The sequence below is a fragment of the Oryctolagus cuniculus genome, chromosome 5 (genome assembly GCF_964237555.1).
Source record: "Oryctolagus cuniculus chromosome 5, mOryCun1.1, whole genome shotgun sequence".
Lineage (NCBI taxonomy): Eukaryota > Metazoa > Chordata > Mammalia > Lagomorpha > Leporidae > Oryctolagus > Oryctolagus cuniculus.
Genome location: NC_091436.1, coordinates 49,884,692 through 49,900,302, shown reverse-complemented (window position 1 = coordinate 49,900,302; position 15,611 = coordinate 49,884,692). Strand labels below are relative to the sequence as shown.

Genomic DNA, 15,611 nt, shown 5'->3' with positions numbered 1-15,611 from the left:
AGAGTCCCCACTATCAAACTCTGGCTCTGCTTCCAATCCAACTTTCTGCTAATGTGCACCCATGGAGGCAGCTTGTGATAGTTCAGTACTTGGTCCCTGCCACCCATATGAGAGTTCCAGAATGAGTTCCCAGCTCCTGGCTTCAGCCCAGCTCAGTCCTGGCTATTGTGGGTGTCTGGGGAATGAACCAGAAGGTGGAATCTCTCTCCCTTTCAAGTATACATATATGTTAAAGTATCCTAGACAATTTCTGGTATTGAAAGGGATACACAGACAAACTCTTGCTGATCAGAGGTATGTTTAAATTCAGACAAAGCCTAGACAAAATAATCAAATTTACAGGAAACACATTAAAAACATCGCACCAGGGTCAAGTATTTGGCACAGTCAGTAAGACACCACTTGGAACCCTTTCATTCACAATTGTAAGGTTCCTTTCCAGTACCAGCTACTCTGCTTCTGGTACAGCTTCCTGAAAACGTGCGTCTCAGAGGCAATGGTCGTGGCTCAAGTACTTGAATCCCACCGTGTATGTGGGAAGCCTGATTGAATTCTCGGTGCCTGGCTTTGGCCTGGCTCAGCCCTGGCTGTGAATGGCATTTGGAGAATGAATCAGTAGATAGGAAATTTCTCTCTCTCTCTCAAATAACTTGAATTTAAAAATCTGGGAGCAGACTCTGTGGCATAGCAGGTTAAGCTGCTTTGCAGGACACTCACATTCCCTACCAGAGTGCTAGTTTAAGTACTGACTATTCTGCTTACAACCGTTTCCAGGTAATGCATCCTGTGATGCAGCAGATTTTGGCTTAAACGCTTGGGCCTCTGTCACCCATGAGAGATTCAGATTTAGTTCCAGGCTTTCTGGCTTCCATCTGGCCCTGACATAGCAACTGCAGTTAGTTAGGGGAGTGAATCAATTAATGGAGAATTTCTCTCTATCTCCCATTCTTTCTTTCTCCCCCTTTCAAGCAGATGAAAACAAATTAAAAAATCATTTAAAAAATCTGCCAATGCGTCTGGAAAATTACTTACTAAATTCTTAGATTGAAAAGAAAAGGAGATTGAAATACCCCACGTTGGTACCACACTGAAAATGTCAAGATTTCTCTCACCAACCTGAGAAGAGTTGGTTTTCTGTACTTCTTAAAGTGTATCACATGGAATTGTGTGAAGTCATGGCAGGAAACTTAGAACAATGAAAAATACTGGTTTCTATTCTCCTGAGCATGTTTAATATAGATGATAATTTTGAGTTAAAAAGCTGTACACTTTTGAACTACTTTGTGTTGGTTCCCTATGGGCAGGAAACGTGGTCTAAGGAGCAGCTAGAAGTCACATCATGTACAGTTACATATATTTCTCAATCCCACTTGAAACTATTTCAATCCTTCTGTGTAATGTACTTCAAAGGTATTAAAATAATATCAAGGGTCATTTGAATGTTTCTAGACATTCTGTGGCAAGTTATATTCTTGTTATTTTAAATCTCAAGTAAGTCAAAGAAATTTTAATGCACCTTCACATGTCTCTTAAGATTTCAAAGCTACAGTGGAATAAAAATGAAAAAAAAAAAAAAAAAACCTAGATTTAAGTGACAGGTCTGAAATTAGAAACTCATTGCCTTGTCTTTCACAAGTTGTAATCTGTGTTAGAAGAAAGGCTGCATATCTCCAGTCATTTCTGGTTGTGCTGCTTCCATTGTCATTTGTTTGAAGTTATTGTTGTGTAGTAACATCCATTCTAGATTTTTATTCATTTATTTATACTCAGCATTTTAAATTATACTTCCTGTGGAGGCCTCTGGGTGAATTTAAATTTCTTCCAGTTAGGGTGTAAGTATCAAAGGAGAGCATGGGAGATAGATCAGAGAAAAAAAAACTTATCCCCTGAGGCACCAAAGGCACTGGGGAAGCTGATCCAGACACACCAGCAGAGGGTCGCAGTGGGAGTTAAAGCTGGTATTGGTTAAAACAGTTAAGGAGTTGAGGGTGGGATGCTGAGAAACAACAAACAAGCAGATCTCTACAACAGAAACCAGGGAAGAGGGCACAGCATGAGAATACATGGGTAGGCAAACAGGATTCTGAAAAGGAATCTATTAGTAGCTAGCAAATCCTCATTTTGGATTGAGATGCAAAGATTTCATGTGCTTTAGGGATCCTGACAAAACAGTGACTGGTTCTATGCCTTCAAATCTTTTGTCCAAAATGCATTGTTAAGACAGAAATTCATGCACACAGAAATAAAAAGCAAAACAGAAAAGCAGAGTCATATGTGTATTAGTGATCTGACAATACGACTCAATGTAAAGACAGTGATGTGTTCCACATCTTAATCAAATCTGATTTTCCATAGAAAGTGATGTGGATCTATATGAGGGGAAGGAAGAAAATTGGGAGGATGTTATAGGTGTCTTCAAACTTCTCCTGCAAAATGGATGTGATAACTCACTCCCAACTTATATACACAGTTGTGAGAAGTTTGAAATATTAACGTTTTCTACATGTGACACTTTACTCACATTGTCTTTGGTAAAGACTGCTAGATGTCCATCAGCATCTATTTCTGCCTTTTCCTAAGCTCATCAGTAGACTATCATTCCCTGTTCTATGGCTGTGCGTTTTGGAAGTGGATCCAATGAAAAAGAAATATGTGCTGCTTATGGAACAAGACCTAAGAAATAAGTTTACCCTTCCAAGATCTCTGTACTTTTCTCTCAAGTGCATGCTGATGGTGACCAGATAGCTTTCAACATGGTAAATTCATTTCTATTGATTTCATTACAACCTAAGTTTTGCTAGATGAAAAAGGCCAAATTCTTGAATAATACATGCAGAGGAACCACCCAGCAACCCATACATACACAGGTCTATGAGTATGTAAAAAAGGAAAGCAATTTCTACTGTTTTCTTTTTCATTTTTTTTAAGATTCATTCATCTATTTGAAAAGCAGAGTTGAGGTGGGGAGGAGAGAGAATCTTCCATTCCCTGGCTCCCTCTCCAAATTCCCCAAATGGCCAAAACAGACAGGGCTAGCCCAGGGCAAAACCAAGAGCCAGGAGCTTCTTCAAGGTGTCCCACCTGGGTGAAAGGGCCTACTCACTCAGGCCATCTTACACTGCTTTCCCAGGTGCATTTGCAGGGGTCTGAATCAGAAGTGGATCACCTGGGCCTCAAACTAGTGCCCATATGGTATATAGGTATTGCAGGTGGTACTTTTATCTGCTTTGCCACAAAGCCCACCCTTCTACTTTTTCTAATGGGCATTTGGATTTGGTAAAGGAGTTGCAGCGTAACTACTTAAATCAGATTCTGGATGTCTCATATTTAAGTATTAGTAAACTTTTCTATAATCGCCTTTCAATTCTAAACTACAATATCTTTTATCATCACAATTCACTAAATCAATTTTCTCTTTAATAAATGACAGTCCTTTACTGCACAATCTCCTAATGTGGTATTTGGGAGTATCTTCTGATTATTATTGTGCTTTGTATTATTTTAGTTATTACTGTGTATTACTTAACATTTACATATTTATTTCTATTGTTTTATTTATACAAATGAAAAAATGATCAAGAAACTAACTTCTGAAGTCATGTCTGCTGGAAGTTTTTTTATTTATTGAAACTACATATATAAAAATAGATATAGAAATGTCTATGTAATAAATCTTAAAATGATAGCTATTAACATTAATAATGTAATAAGGGTTCAAATGGTACATTTTCACTGCAACTAGAATTTGCTAGGTTAGCAAGTACTTCCTCTTTACCTGGTGATAATTTAGTGTACTTTTAAACAATATGATTCTCTTATTATCATTATAAATTAAATTATATACATGCAAATGAGCATTCTGAAGTATTTTCCATTTTTTAGAAATTTTATTTCAGAAGCAGAGAGATACAGATACACTCGCAGAGACTGACAGCTGCCAGTCACTGGTTCACTGCTCACATGTTGCAATGGCTAGGACTGGCTGTGGGCCAAAGCCAGTTCCTGCACCAATTCTGGTGGCAGTAACCTAATTACCTGCATCATCAGCATTGGCTTCCAGGTTTCATCTCAGTAGGCAAATGGAGTCAAGATCTAGAGTCCATGGCTGGAACCAGAAAGCATATCCAGGCATTCCAGTTTGGGAAGTGAGCATCTTAACTGGTATGTAAATGTCTTCTTTCTAGTCATTTCTAATCAATTGTTTTTCAGGATTCTGATTGGCATTTGTTGAAAATATTCAATGGTATCTTGTATATAGTTTTCTTTTGGCGTCATTTTGAAAATTTATTTTTTATTTGAAAAGTTTATTTGAAAGTCAGAGAAACACTGTGGTGTCATTTAAAATTTACCTTTTCAAGGTACTAAATTAAAGAACTCTTAAAACAAATGATTTTCTATAAAATATACTTGGATTATACAGCTGTTTTATTTATTCTGCCTAGAAAGCCATATTTATTACTGCTCACAAGTATTTGATATCACGGAGATCTTTTTTAGCTCCCTTCTGTATGAGGTTGTAAAATATGTATTTAGAAAATTATTTAACTTTGACGCTACATATCTAATGACCTGAGACTATGCAATAAAAACGTATCATTTTAAGACTCAACAAGAAGAGCCGGCGCCGTGGCTCAATAGGCTAATCCTCCACCTTGCGGCGCCGGCACACCGGGTTCTAGTCCCGGTTGGGGCGCCGGATTCTGTCCCGGTTGCCCCTCTTCCAGGCCAGCTCTCTGCTATGGCCAGGGAGTGCAGTGGAGGATGGCCCAGGTGCTTGGGCCCTGCACCCCAGGGGAGACCAGGAAAAAGCACCTGGCTCCTGGCTCCTGCCAGGATCAGCGCGGTGCGCCGGCTGCAGCGGCGGCCATTGGAGGGTGAACCAGCGGCAAAGGAAGACCTTTCTCTCTCTGTCTCTCTCTCTCACTGTCCACTCTGCCTGTAAAAAAAAAAAAAAAAAAAAAAGACTCAACAAGAAGAAATTTAATATCAAGTAGAGCTGCACCACATCCCGTTTGGGAGTGCCTGGATTTGACACTAAGCTCCACTCTTGACTCTAGCTTCCTGCTAACACAGACCCCAGGTGGCAACAGTGATGGCTCACAAGATTAGGCCCCATCACCCAACCTGAGAGACCTGGGTTGAGTTCCTGGCTCCAGTTTCAGCACCACCTTGATGGTGTGGACATTTTAGGAGTGAACTGCAAATGGGAGCTCTCCCCTCCTGCCGTCATGATTGATACTTATTTTCTTCTCAAATACCTAATTTTTGAAAAGGAAAAAAAATCTAAATAGTGGTATCTGAAGCAAGCATCCAAAGAAAACTATGATGATCCATCACTGTACTTCTGCAATTTAGAACTCCCCAGTGTATAACATAAAATCTGTGTTAACTTGATTACACACCTTCAATATCATGGATACTTGCTTCCACAGAAATATAAGAACAATGTAATCATGCTCATATATTCACAAGTGTCATTGGTACTTGAGGAAAGAAATGAGTACATAAAACCAATTTTTATTTTTTTGTGTGTTTGCTTCTGCGGATATTACCAAATATCCTTTACAAAGAAATCAATGCCATAAATTCCCTTAGCATTTAGGGGGAAAACAGTTCTCCTTAAAGACAGTGACACCTGGATAATTCATATTTCTCATTTTCCATAGTTGTCAATATTCTCAGTATATATTTGTTGCAAATTATGAAAATTTGAGGTAAAATTCTGATTCATTGTTTGTCTTTAAATGGTTAACATTGTATTAATTATCCTCTTGTATTTTTGTCACTTAATTTTACAGCATAGATTATCAAATGATAAATAAAAATCTTGCTATTTTAGAAAATATTAAAATATGAAATATATACAGATATATACTGATCTATATATTTATGATTTTATATATAATTGATAATTTACATATAATAGTTTTAGCAAAATATTTTTTAAAATAGATTTTATTTTTGTATAATTCATATAACATTAACAACATATGACTTTGGTATTTTAAAATTCATTTGTACTGATTTCATTACACTTCATGTCATGAATCTTTTAATTGTTGAATTTTTCAGATTGTAGGATATTTAGTCTTCTCCAACATTATATTGTATAAAAATGTAGTAATAAATATCATTATTGACTTTTTAATGCCACATTATTTTGTAATGTGTATTTATATATTTATTTGAAGGCAGGGAAATAGAGAAAGAGAGAGAGAAAGAGAGAGAGAGAGAGAGAGAGAGAGAGATCTGTTGCAATAGCCAGGTCTGAGCCAGGCCAAAGCCAGGAGCCATGAACTCCATCTTGATCTCATACATGGATGGCAGGGCCCCAAACACTTGGGCCATCTTCTGCTATTTTCCAAAGCACATTAGGAGGAAGCTGGATTAGAAGTGGAGCAGATGGGACTGGAACAGGCACTCCCATAAGGGAAACTGGCATTGTAAGAGGTTTAATCCGCTGATCCACAAAACTGGCTCCATGCTACATTAATTCTTTAAATATATTATCATAGATTGAACTACTGGATAAAAAAAAAAAAAAAAAAACTTTTTGAAATAATTTAAATACCATGAAAAATTTTTGATATTTAAACTGTAAATTCATATTTTAAGAATTAATGGCTAAGAATGACAATCTCATCACATTCCAACAGCTTTCATTTTTATAGTTTTTAACATGTCTACTTTGATAATTCATGCATCATTTCAGCATTTTTTCAATTAGTGACATTGCTTGTGTTTTCAGATGTTGCTGGTAATCTTATATCTGCTTTACTGAATCTATGCATTTTCCTCATTTTGGGTTAACAAGCATATTTTTATAATATAGAAATTTGTTCAGGGGCCGGCACTGTGGCTCACTTGGTTAATCCTCCACTCATGGCGCCAGCATCCCATATGGGCACCGGGTTCTAGTCCCAATTGCTCCTCTTCCAGTCCAGCTCTCTGCTGTGGCCTGGGAGGGCAGTGGAGGATAGCCCAAGTGCATGGGTCCCTGCACCCACTTGGGAGACTAAGAAGCACTTGGCTCCTGACTTCGGATCGGCACAACACCAGCCGTGGCGGCCATTTGGGGAGTGAACTAACGGAAGGAAGACCTTTCTCTCTCTCTCTCTCTCTCTCACTTTCTATAACTCTACCTGCCAAATAAATTTTTTAAAAAAGAAATTTGTACATATTTATTATAAAACTTACAAGTTTCTGATGTGTCAATATGTCTATATTACACGTGGCCAATGATTTTTGCATACTTAAATCCATTAATTGCATTTGCTCTACTGTTAACTCAATTGTTTCCACTACCTTGAAGCATTTCTAGAACTTGGTACCTTATGGTTTCTTAATATTGCATAGAATTCCTGGGGCAGGTGCTGTGGTGCAGTGGGTTAGGGCCCTGGCCTTGAATCACCATATGGGCACCAGTTCTAGTCTTGGCTACTCCTCTTCCAATCCAGTTCTCTGCTATGGTCTGGGATAGCAATAGAAGATGGCCCATGTCATTGGGCCCCTGCACCTATGTGGGAGACCTGGAAGAAGCTCCTGGCTCCTTTCTTCGGTTCGGTGCAGCTCCAGCCATTGTGGCCATCTGGGGAGTGCACCAGCGGATAGAAGACCTCTCTGTGTCTCTACCTCTCTCTGTAATTCTGCCTTTCAAATAAATAAAATAAATCTTTAAAAAATATTTCATAGAATGCCTTATAAGCATTTTCCCTTACTAGTTAATTACATACTGATTTTTAACACATCATACATTAGATATATCACACATCTTTCTTTTAATTTATTTAATATGTTTATGCTTTCATATTATAAGATATGTAATTTTCCTTAGCATACAGATTATTAATCATTAGTGTTTTATTTTTATTTTTCATTCTTACAGTGACTGGCATATGAACTTGCCTATAAAATAATTTGGAAAGAAGTTCCTTTTTAATTTTTAATTAAAAAATATACAATTGTTTAGTTATTTGATTGAGAGACTGAGGGCCAGTGTGGGGAGCAACTCGGACTAGACTAAGTTACTGGAATTAAGACTTATTCTATACATCTGCTCTCCCACAATATGGCGCTGGGAGAGGAGCAAACAGCTTCTACCCAGCTGCCCCTTACCAACTTGATAAGCTGCAGGAGCTGCTCCTGATTGGAGGAGAGCAGCGTGCTCAGCGTGTGGGTAGCAGAGCACGGATTGGTGGAGAGGACTATATAGGAGGAGAGAGACGGCATGGTGCTGTGGGTTGGTTGGAGAGTGCGTTGGAGAGTTCACGGGGAAGTTCGTTGCTTCGTTCTTTCTCATTTCTCTCTACTCATTCTTGCTTTGGGAGTTCGCTGTTTACTTATTCTTACTTTACTATAGAAAAGACTTGTAAAAAAGGGGAACAACAAGCGTCCGGTCCGGTGCGGCTCCTCCACGTGCGGAGGAGCAGCAGGCCAGAAAAACAGAGCTCTCATCAATTGGTTCACTCTCAAAATGCCCACAATGGCTGGGGTTGTGCCAGGCCAAATCCAGAAGCTATGAACTGTATCCAGACGTCTCACTTGGTTACAGGAACCCAAGTACTAAAGTCAGCATCTGTTGCTCCCCGGAGTGTGCTTTAGCAGGTAATTGGAATCAGGAGAGCGGTGGGGACAAGTACTCACACCCTGCAGTATCAGATGTGGGCATCCTGAGTGTCGTCTCAATCACTAGGTCAAATGCCTCCCTTAAGTGAGAAGTTCTTTTGTGAATAGTTCCTTGATTTTTTCACATAGTAGGTTAATATAGATACTTATATGACATTATCTAGTTTAATATCTTGCAAGAAAGAACTACAAAATCCAGAGTTGTTATCTAGTTTAACATATTTCCTTTTTTTCTATGTATTTTAAACAATTCTGGAAGATGCACTTTAAAAATGTTTTAGTATTATTTTTAAACATGTGTTTCCTTGACCAGGCTGATATTTGAGCAATAAAAGAATAGTAGACTTTGCTAAACAAAAATATTGACTATAACCTTTATCCCATAAAGAAGAAAAATATTAATAACGAAATTGGAGGTTAGAACTTAAATCCTTCAGGGCATTTTTTGAATCTGTGTGATTAATTCTGTTTAGGGAACTTGGTTGCTTTATACTGAAAACAAAATTTGAAATGTTCAAGGTTCAGTAACTAAACCTCAAGGGTAGTAACATATGCAGTCTATGCTTACTGTGCAATAGTGTAACTTTCTTTTTAAAGATCTCAATTTCCCTCTAGGACATTTTTGATTGTGACATCTCTCTCCTTGGGATAACAACAACAACAACAAAAAAATAGAATGTTTTCCTGATAAAGAAACCTAGTTCTTCACATTTGGGTCTTTGTTGAAACCAAGTATATGGTTAGCTATTAAATAAATAAATAAATATTTTTAAAAAAGATTAATTGGTAAAATAGTTCTTGTAAGTGGAACTTACATTCTTAATATGTGGAAATTTCTTTGAGGATACAGATTATGTGTTTAATTACCAAAATATAAACCATTCTGGTGCAATGCAATTGATAAGACAATCTTGGAAAATGCTTTTTATTAGTTTTGCTTTTCCTTTAGGACTTGTGTGAAAATATGTAAAATATAACAATTATCTTTCAAGGTTATCTAGAAGTGTTGAAGGTAACACCAAGTTGCATAGCTTGCAAAATGGTGCCTATGGAGCATATTACTCATCAATTCAGAATGAGTAGACTGGCCACAGTAGATTTCTTTCATTTACCTTAAAAGAACACAAACGATTTATGGGAGCATATTCCCCAACTATGTAAGGCAAGGTTTACTGGTATCTGATAACATAACGGGTTCTTGAGTAGGTCCTAAAGTATGCACATCTCAAATAAATCTCATATTCTTGACCAGCAGTTATTTTAAGAAATTAGATGAAAGCAAAACAGCAACTACTAGTGCAATCATGGGCACATGATATAGCTGGCCAAATCTGACTGCAGGAAATGACTTTCACTCCATGACTTATGTCTGTATTCATTGCTGGCAAGAATCGTGTTTTGTATTGGAGACAGATTAAGCATAGCATCAAAATTCATAAGTGAGTAGGACCAAGAGAATCACAGAGAAATAGAGCCAGAACTCTGTGCTATACCTCCTTTGGGTTATTCAGAGTAACAGAATAAGAAAGATTAGGATATAGATATAGATATAGATGATATAGATATAGATATAGATATAGACATAGATATACATATAGATGTAGATGTAGATGTAGATATATGGAGAGAGACAGAGACAGAGGCAAAGTGAGATTTTTTTCAAAGAATTGACTCACAATATTATGGATGCTGGCAGGTCAGCTAAAGAGCCAGGGAAGAGTTAATGTTGCAATCTTCAGTCTGAAGAAACAGTGAAGGCAAAATTCTTGTTATTCCATAGGATCATCATTCTTTTGCCTTCAGATTTGATGAGGATCAGTCACACTAAGGAGGGTGATGTGCTTTACTCAAAGTTGCCTGATTTAAATAAATCATATTAACAAATACCTTCACAGTGATGTCGATATCAGTGTTTCATCAAACAACTGAATGCCATAATATAGACATATTGACACACAAAATTAATCATTGTGATGGCTCTTCTTGTTTTTAAGCCAGTATGAGTATATTTCTGTTATTTCCAGGAGAGCTTCCACTAATACCAAGGGTAATCAAGAAAGAAAGCACTGAAACAAAGTAAAAATTGGTGAACAAATAAGTAAATAATAAAAATGGGTGACAAGTAAAGACTTGCTTGAGGATCTGTGGTTTATCACAATATTCTTTGTATTAAGTTTCTATGAATTTCATAATATTATAGTCTTTTTTTCTTTGTGGTACTATTTAAGTGTTGGAATTCCAGCTTTATTTCAAATTAGAAAAACAAGAATCCTTATTTTATTATGATATGCAATTATGTCAATTTAGAAAGGAAGCTGTATCAAGTGATCCTGATTGCCAGATCTTATAATAATGCTCCTCAGAAATGAAACGTGATTTGTAAGTGGGTAATAGACACAGGCAAAAATGAACATATCAAACTTTTTTTTTAAGATTTATTTATTTGAGAGTCAGAGTTACACAGCAGGAGGAGAGGCAGAGAGAGAGAGAGAGAGAGAGAGAGAAAGTCTTCTATCCAATGATTCACTCCCCAATTGGCCATAATGGCCGGAGTTGTGCCAATCCGAAGCCAGGAGCCAGGAGCCCCCTCAGGGTTTCTCATGGTGCTGCAGGGGCCCAAGGACCTGGGCCATCTTCCCCTGCTATCCTAGGCCACAGCAGAGAGCTGTATGGGAAGTGAAGCAGCCAAATCTCGAACCAGCACCCATATGGGATGCCGGTGTTGCAGGCCAGGGCATTAACCTGCTGCCCCCCAGCACCAGCCTGTAACATACTGAATTTTTTTTTTTTTTGACAGGCAGAGTGGACAGTGAGAGAGAGAGAGACAGAGAGAAAGGTCTTCCTTTGCCGTTGGTTCACCCTCCAATGGCCGCCGCGGCCAGCGCGATGCGACCGGCGCACCGCGCTGATCCGATGGCAGGAGCCAGGAGCCAGGTGCTTTTCCTGGTCTCCCATGGGGTGCAGGGCCCAAGCACCTGGGCCATCCTCCACTGCACTCCCGGGCCACAGCAGAGGGCTGGCCTGGAAGAGGGGCAACCGGGACAGAATCCGGCGCCCCGACCGGGACTAGAACCCTGTGTGCCGGCGCCGCTAGGCGGAGGATTAGCCTAGTGAGCCGCAGCGCCGGCCAACATACTGAAATTTAATCTAAGGGAGTCTCGTTCTGTAGTCTTCTTATTTTTTCAAATTTAATTTGAAAAATATACATATTCTGTGAGGAAACAATAATCCTAAATTTGTGGGCAAATCCCTTTGGTAGAATTTGATACTACAAGATGAATGAAATCTGGTCTAAAATGAAGCAGCTGGATCATGTTTCCTTAAGGACCTATGATCTAAGAATGAGGACAGGAGAATAATAAGGTTCTGTCTCTCTGGTGTAATGTTGTCAAAAGAATGACTATTATTTTCAACATTATCATCCATGTAGAAATAGTCATAAGTTGATACATAAGCTAGATTTTGTATATAATTTATATGATTTAAGAAATTTTTTCTAATATATTAACATACATTTATTCCTAATTTTTCAATCACTAAATGATTTTTTATTCCTAATGTAAATAACTACCTTTTTATTAAAAAATTTATAACACATATTAGGGCTATTTTAAAAACATCAATATAGTATGGCTTCAAAATTCCGTAAAGCTGCATTGTGGTACAGTGTGTTCTATCGATTTAAGAAAGAAGCTGGCTCAATGAATCCTGATTGTTAATGCTCACATTTATGCCACTTCAAAGTTTGCATCCCGTACTGGAGTTTTAGCTTTAGTCTTTTTTTTTTTTAAGATTTTATTTATTTATTTGAGAGTCAGAGTTACACAGAGAGAGGAGAGGCAGAGAGAGAGAGAGGTCTTCCATCCGCTGGGTCACTCCCCAATTGACAGCAACAGCTGGAGCTGAGCTGATCCAGAGCCAGAAGCCAGGAGCTTCTTCTGGGTCTCCCACATGGGTGAAGGGGCCCAAGGACTTGGGCCATCTTCTACTGCTTTCCCAGGCCATAGCAGAGATCAGATTGGAAGTGGAGCAGCCAGGTTTTGAACCGGCATCTATATGGGGGCCGGCACTTCAGGCCAGGGTGTTAACACGCTGCACCACAGCACTGACCCCTCAGCTTTAGTCTTGACTACCCTGTTTCCAATCCAGCTTCCTGCTGTTGTGCCTGGGAAGTCAGTGAAGGATGACTAAAGTACTTTGACCCTGTCACCCAAATGTAAGACCAGGAATCCCGGCTTGGAGTTGGCTTGGACCTGGAACTTGCAGCTATTTAGAAGAATGAAGCAGAGCATATATGTTCTCCCTCTGTATTTCTCTCTGTCACTCTGCATTTTAAATAAGTAAATATATTGTTAAAAAAAAAGCAGAGCGACCTCAGGTCTGCACCGGCCCTGCGCCTAGCAGAAAAACCTGACTCTGGGTGGGGCGAATTAACAGGAGATTAGGACCTAGTAAATTTGTGGTGCTACTGAACTGAGACTGTGAAAAAAGAGACGGTGGGGGAGAGAACTCACGGAATTCACGTGAGCACTCTACAGAGACACTACAATTCCGTAACTTTGGCAACCCAGTGGGAGACTGAAGGAGAATTTGAGCCCACTCTGAGGGCAGAACAGATTCCCTGTGTGGTCCTTGGGAAAGAGCTTCCGATCTCTGGCTCCTGCGGGTATATCATTTGCCTGCTAACTACCTCCAACTTCGTTCAGCTGTGCAGAATAACTTCCCTTTTGAATCAAAAAGAGAGAGAGAGAGAGAGAGAGAGAGAGAAGTTTACCACGCCTAACCTGGGAGTGTCACTTTGGCACACCAAACAGAGCTCTCAGGCCACACCCATCTCAAGCCCTAAGGCTCCATCAAAAACAGATAGTCCACTTAATCTAGAGTCATAGTATAACAAGAAAAAGCACCACAGTGAAGAAACCAAATATCTCCAATATGCCAAATAACAAACGCAAAAACCAAGGTAATAAAAACAAGGAAGTCACCATGAAGCCCTCAAATGAAAAAGACACCCCAATTCAAGATTATGAGGATGATGACATAGAAGAAATGCAAGAAGCAGATCTCAAAAAATTGATAAGAACATTAAGAAGTTCTCAAAAACAAATTCTGGAACTACACAAAATCCTTAATGGACAAGATAGAAAATCTCTCTCGTGAAAATGAAATATTAAGGAGGAATCAAAATGAAATGAAACAACTAGTACAACAGGAAACTGGGATAGTGACTGAAGTGAAGAATTCAATAGATCAATGAAAAACACAATAGAGAGCCTTACAAACAGAATGGGAGAAGCAGAAGAGAGAATATCGGACTTAGAAGACAGAGCACAGGAAAGGATACAGTCAAACCAAAGAAAAGAAGAGGAAATTAGAAATCTAAAACATATTGTCGGGAATCTTCAGGATACTATTAAAAAAACCAACATTCGGGTTCTAGGAGTTCCTGAAGGCATGGAGAGGGAGAAAGGATTAGAAGGCCTTTTTAGTGAGATATTAGCAGAAAATTTCCCAGGTTTGGAGAAGGACAGAGAAATCCTAGTACAGGAAGCTCACAGAACCCCTAATAAACACGACCAAAAGAGATCCTCACCACGACACGTGGTAATTAAACTCTCCACAGTGAAACATAAAGAAAAGATCCTAAAATGTGCAAGAGAGAAACATCAGATTACTCTCAGAGGATCTCCAATCAGACTCACAGCTGACTTCTCATCAGAAACTCTACAAGCTAGGAGGGAATGGCGAGATATAGCCCAGGTACTAAGAGAGAACAACTGCCAGCCCAGAATATTATATCCTGCAAAGCTATCATTTGTGAATGAAGGTGAAATAAAGACTTTTCATAACAAACAGAAATTGAAAGAATTTGTTGCCACTCGTCCAGCCCTGCAAAAGATGCTTAAAGATGTGTTACACACAGAAACAAAGAAACACGGTCATCAATATGAAAGAAGGTAAAGGAAGGAAACCAAGGAAGGAAAGCTCACAGCAAAAGATCACAGGGAATTCAAAGCATATATAAGAACTTATCTTTGGCAAATGGCAGGGCAAAGTTACCACTTATCATTAGTCACATTGAACGTGAATGGCCTGAACTGTCCAGTTAAAAGACACCGTTTGGCTGATTGGGTTAAGGAACAAAACCCATCTATTTGCTGCTTACAAGAAACACATCTTTCCAACAAAGATCCATACAGACTGAAAGTGAAAGGCTGGAAAAAGATATACCATGCCAACAGAAATGAAAAAAGAGCGGGCGTAGCCATCTTAATATCAGACACCATAAACTTTACCACAAAAACCGTTAAGAGAGACAAAGAGGGACACTACATAATGATTAAGGGATCAATTCAACAGGAAGATATAACAATTATCAATGTATATGCACCTAACTACAGGGCACTGGTTTATCTAAAAGATTTGTTAACGGACTTAAAGGGAGACTTAGACCCCAATACAATAGTACTGGGGGACTTCAATACTCCACTCTCAGAAATAGACAGATCAATAGGACAGAAGATCAACAAGGATACAGTAGATTTAAACGACACTATAGCCCAAATGGATCTAACAGATATATACAGAACTTTCAATCCTCCAGCTAAAGATTTTACATTCTTCTCAGCAGTACATGGAACCTTCTCTAGGATTGACCACATACTAGGCCATAAAGCAAGTCTCAGCAAATTCAAAAGAATTAGAATCATACCATGCAGCTTCTCAGACCATAAAGGAATGAAGTTGGAAATTAGCAACTCAGGAATCCCTAGAGCATATGCAAACACATGGAGATTGAACAACATGCTCCTGAATGAAAAATGGGTCATAGAAGAAATCAAAAGAGAAATCAAAAACTTTCTGGAAGTAAATGAGGATAACAGCACAACAGATAAAAAATTATGGGATGCAGCAAAAGCAGTGTTAAGAGGGAAGTTTATATCCATAGGTGCCTACATCAAGACATTGGAAAGGCACCAAATAGA

The 15,611-nt window shown here is 38.7% G+C and overlaps 1 long non-coding RNA gene across 1 annotated transcript in view; it reads left to right on the top strand.

Annotated features, from left to right (window-relative positions):
- LOC138849735 (uncharacterized) overlaps positions 1-15,611 on the top strand; it is a 73,997-nt gene that overhangs the window by 42,148 nt on the left and 16,238 nt on the right. The window contains exon 2 of the long non-coding RNA XR_011388867.1: positions 4,061-4,161. This is a non-coding gene — a long non-coding RNA (uncharacterized lncRNA). The remainder of the gene's footprint in view (positions 1-4,060; positions 4,162-15,611) is intronic.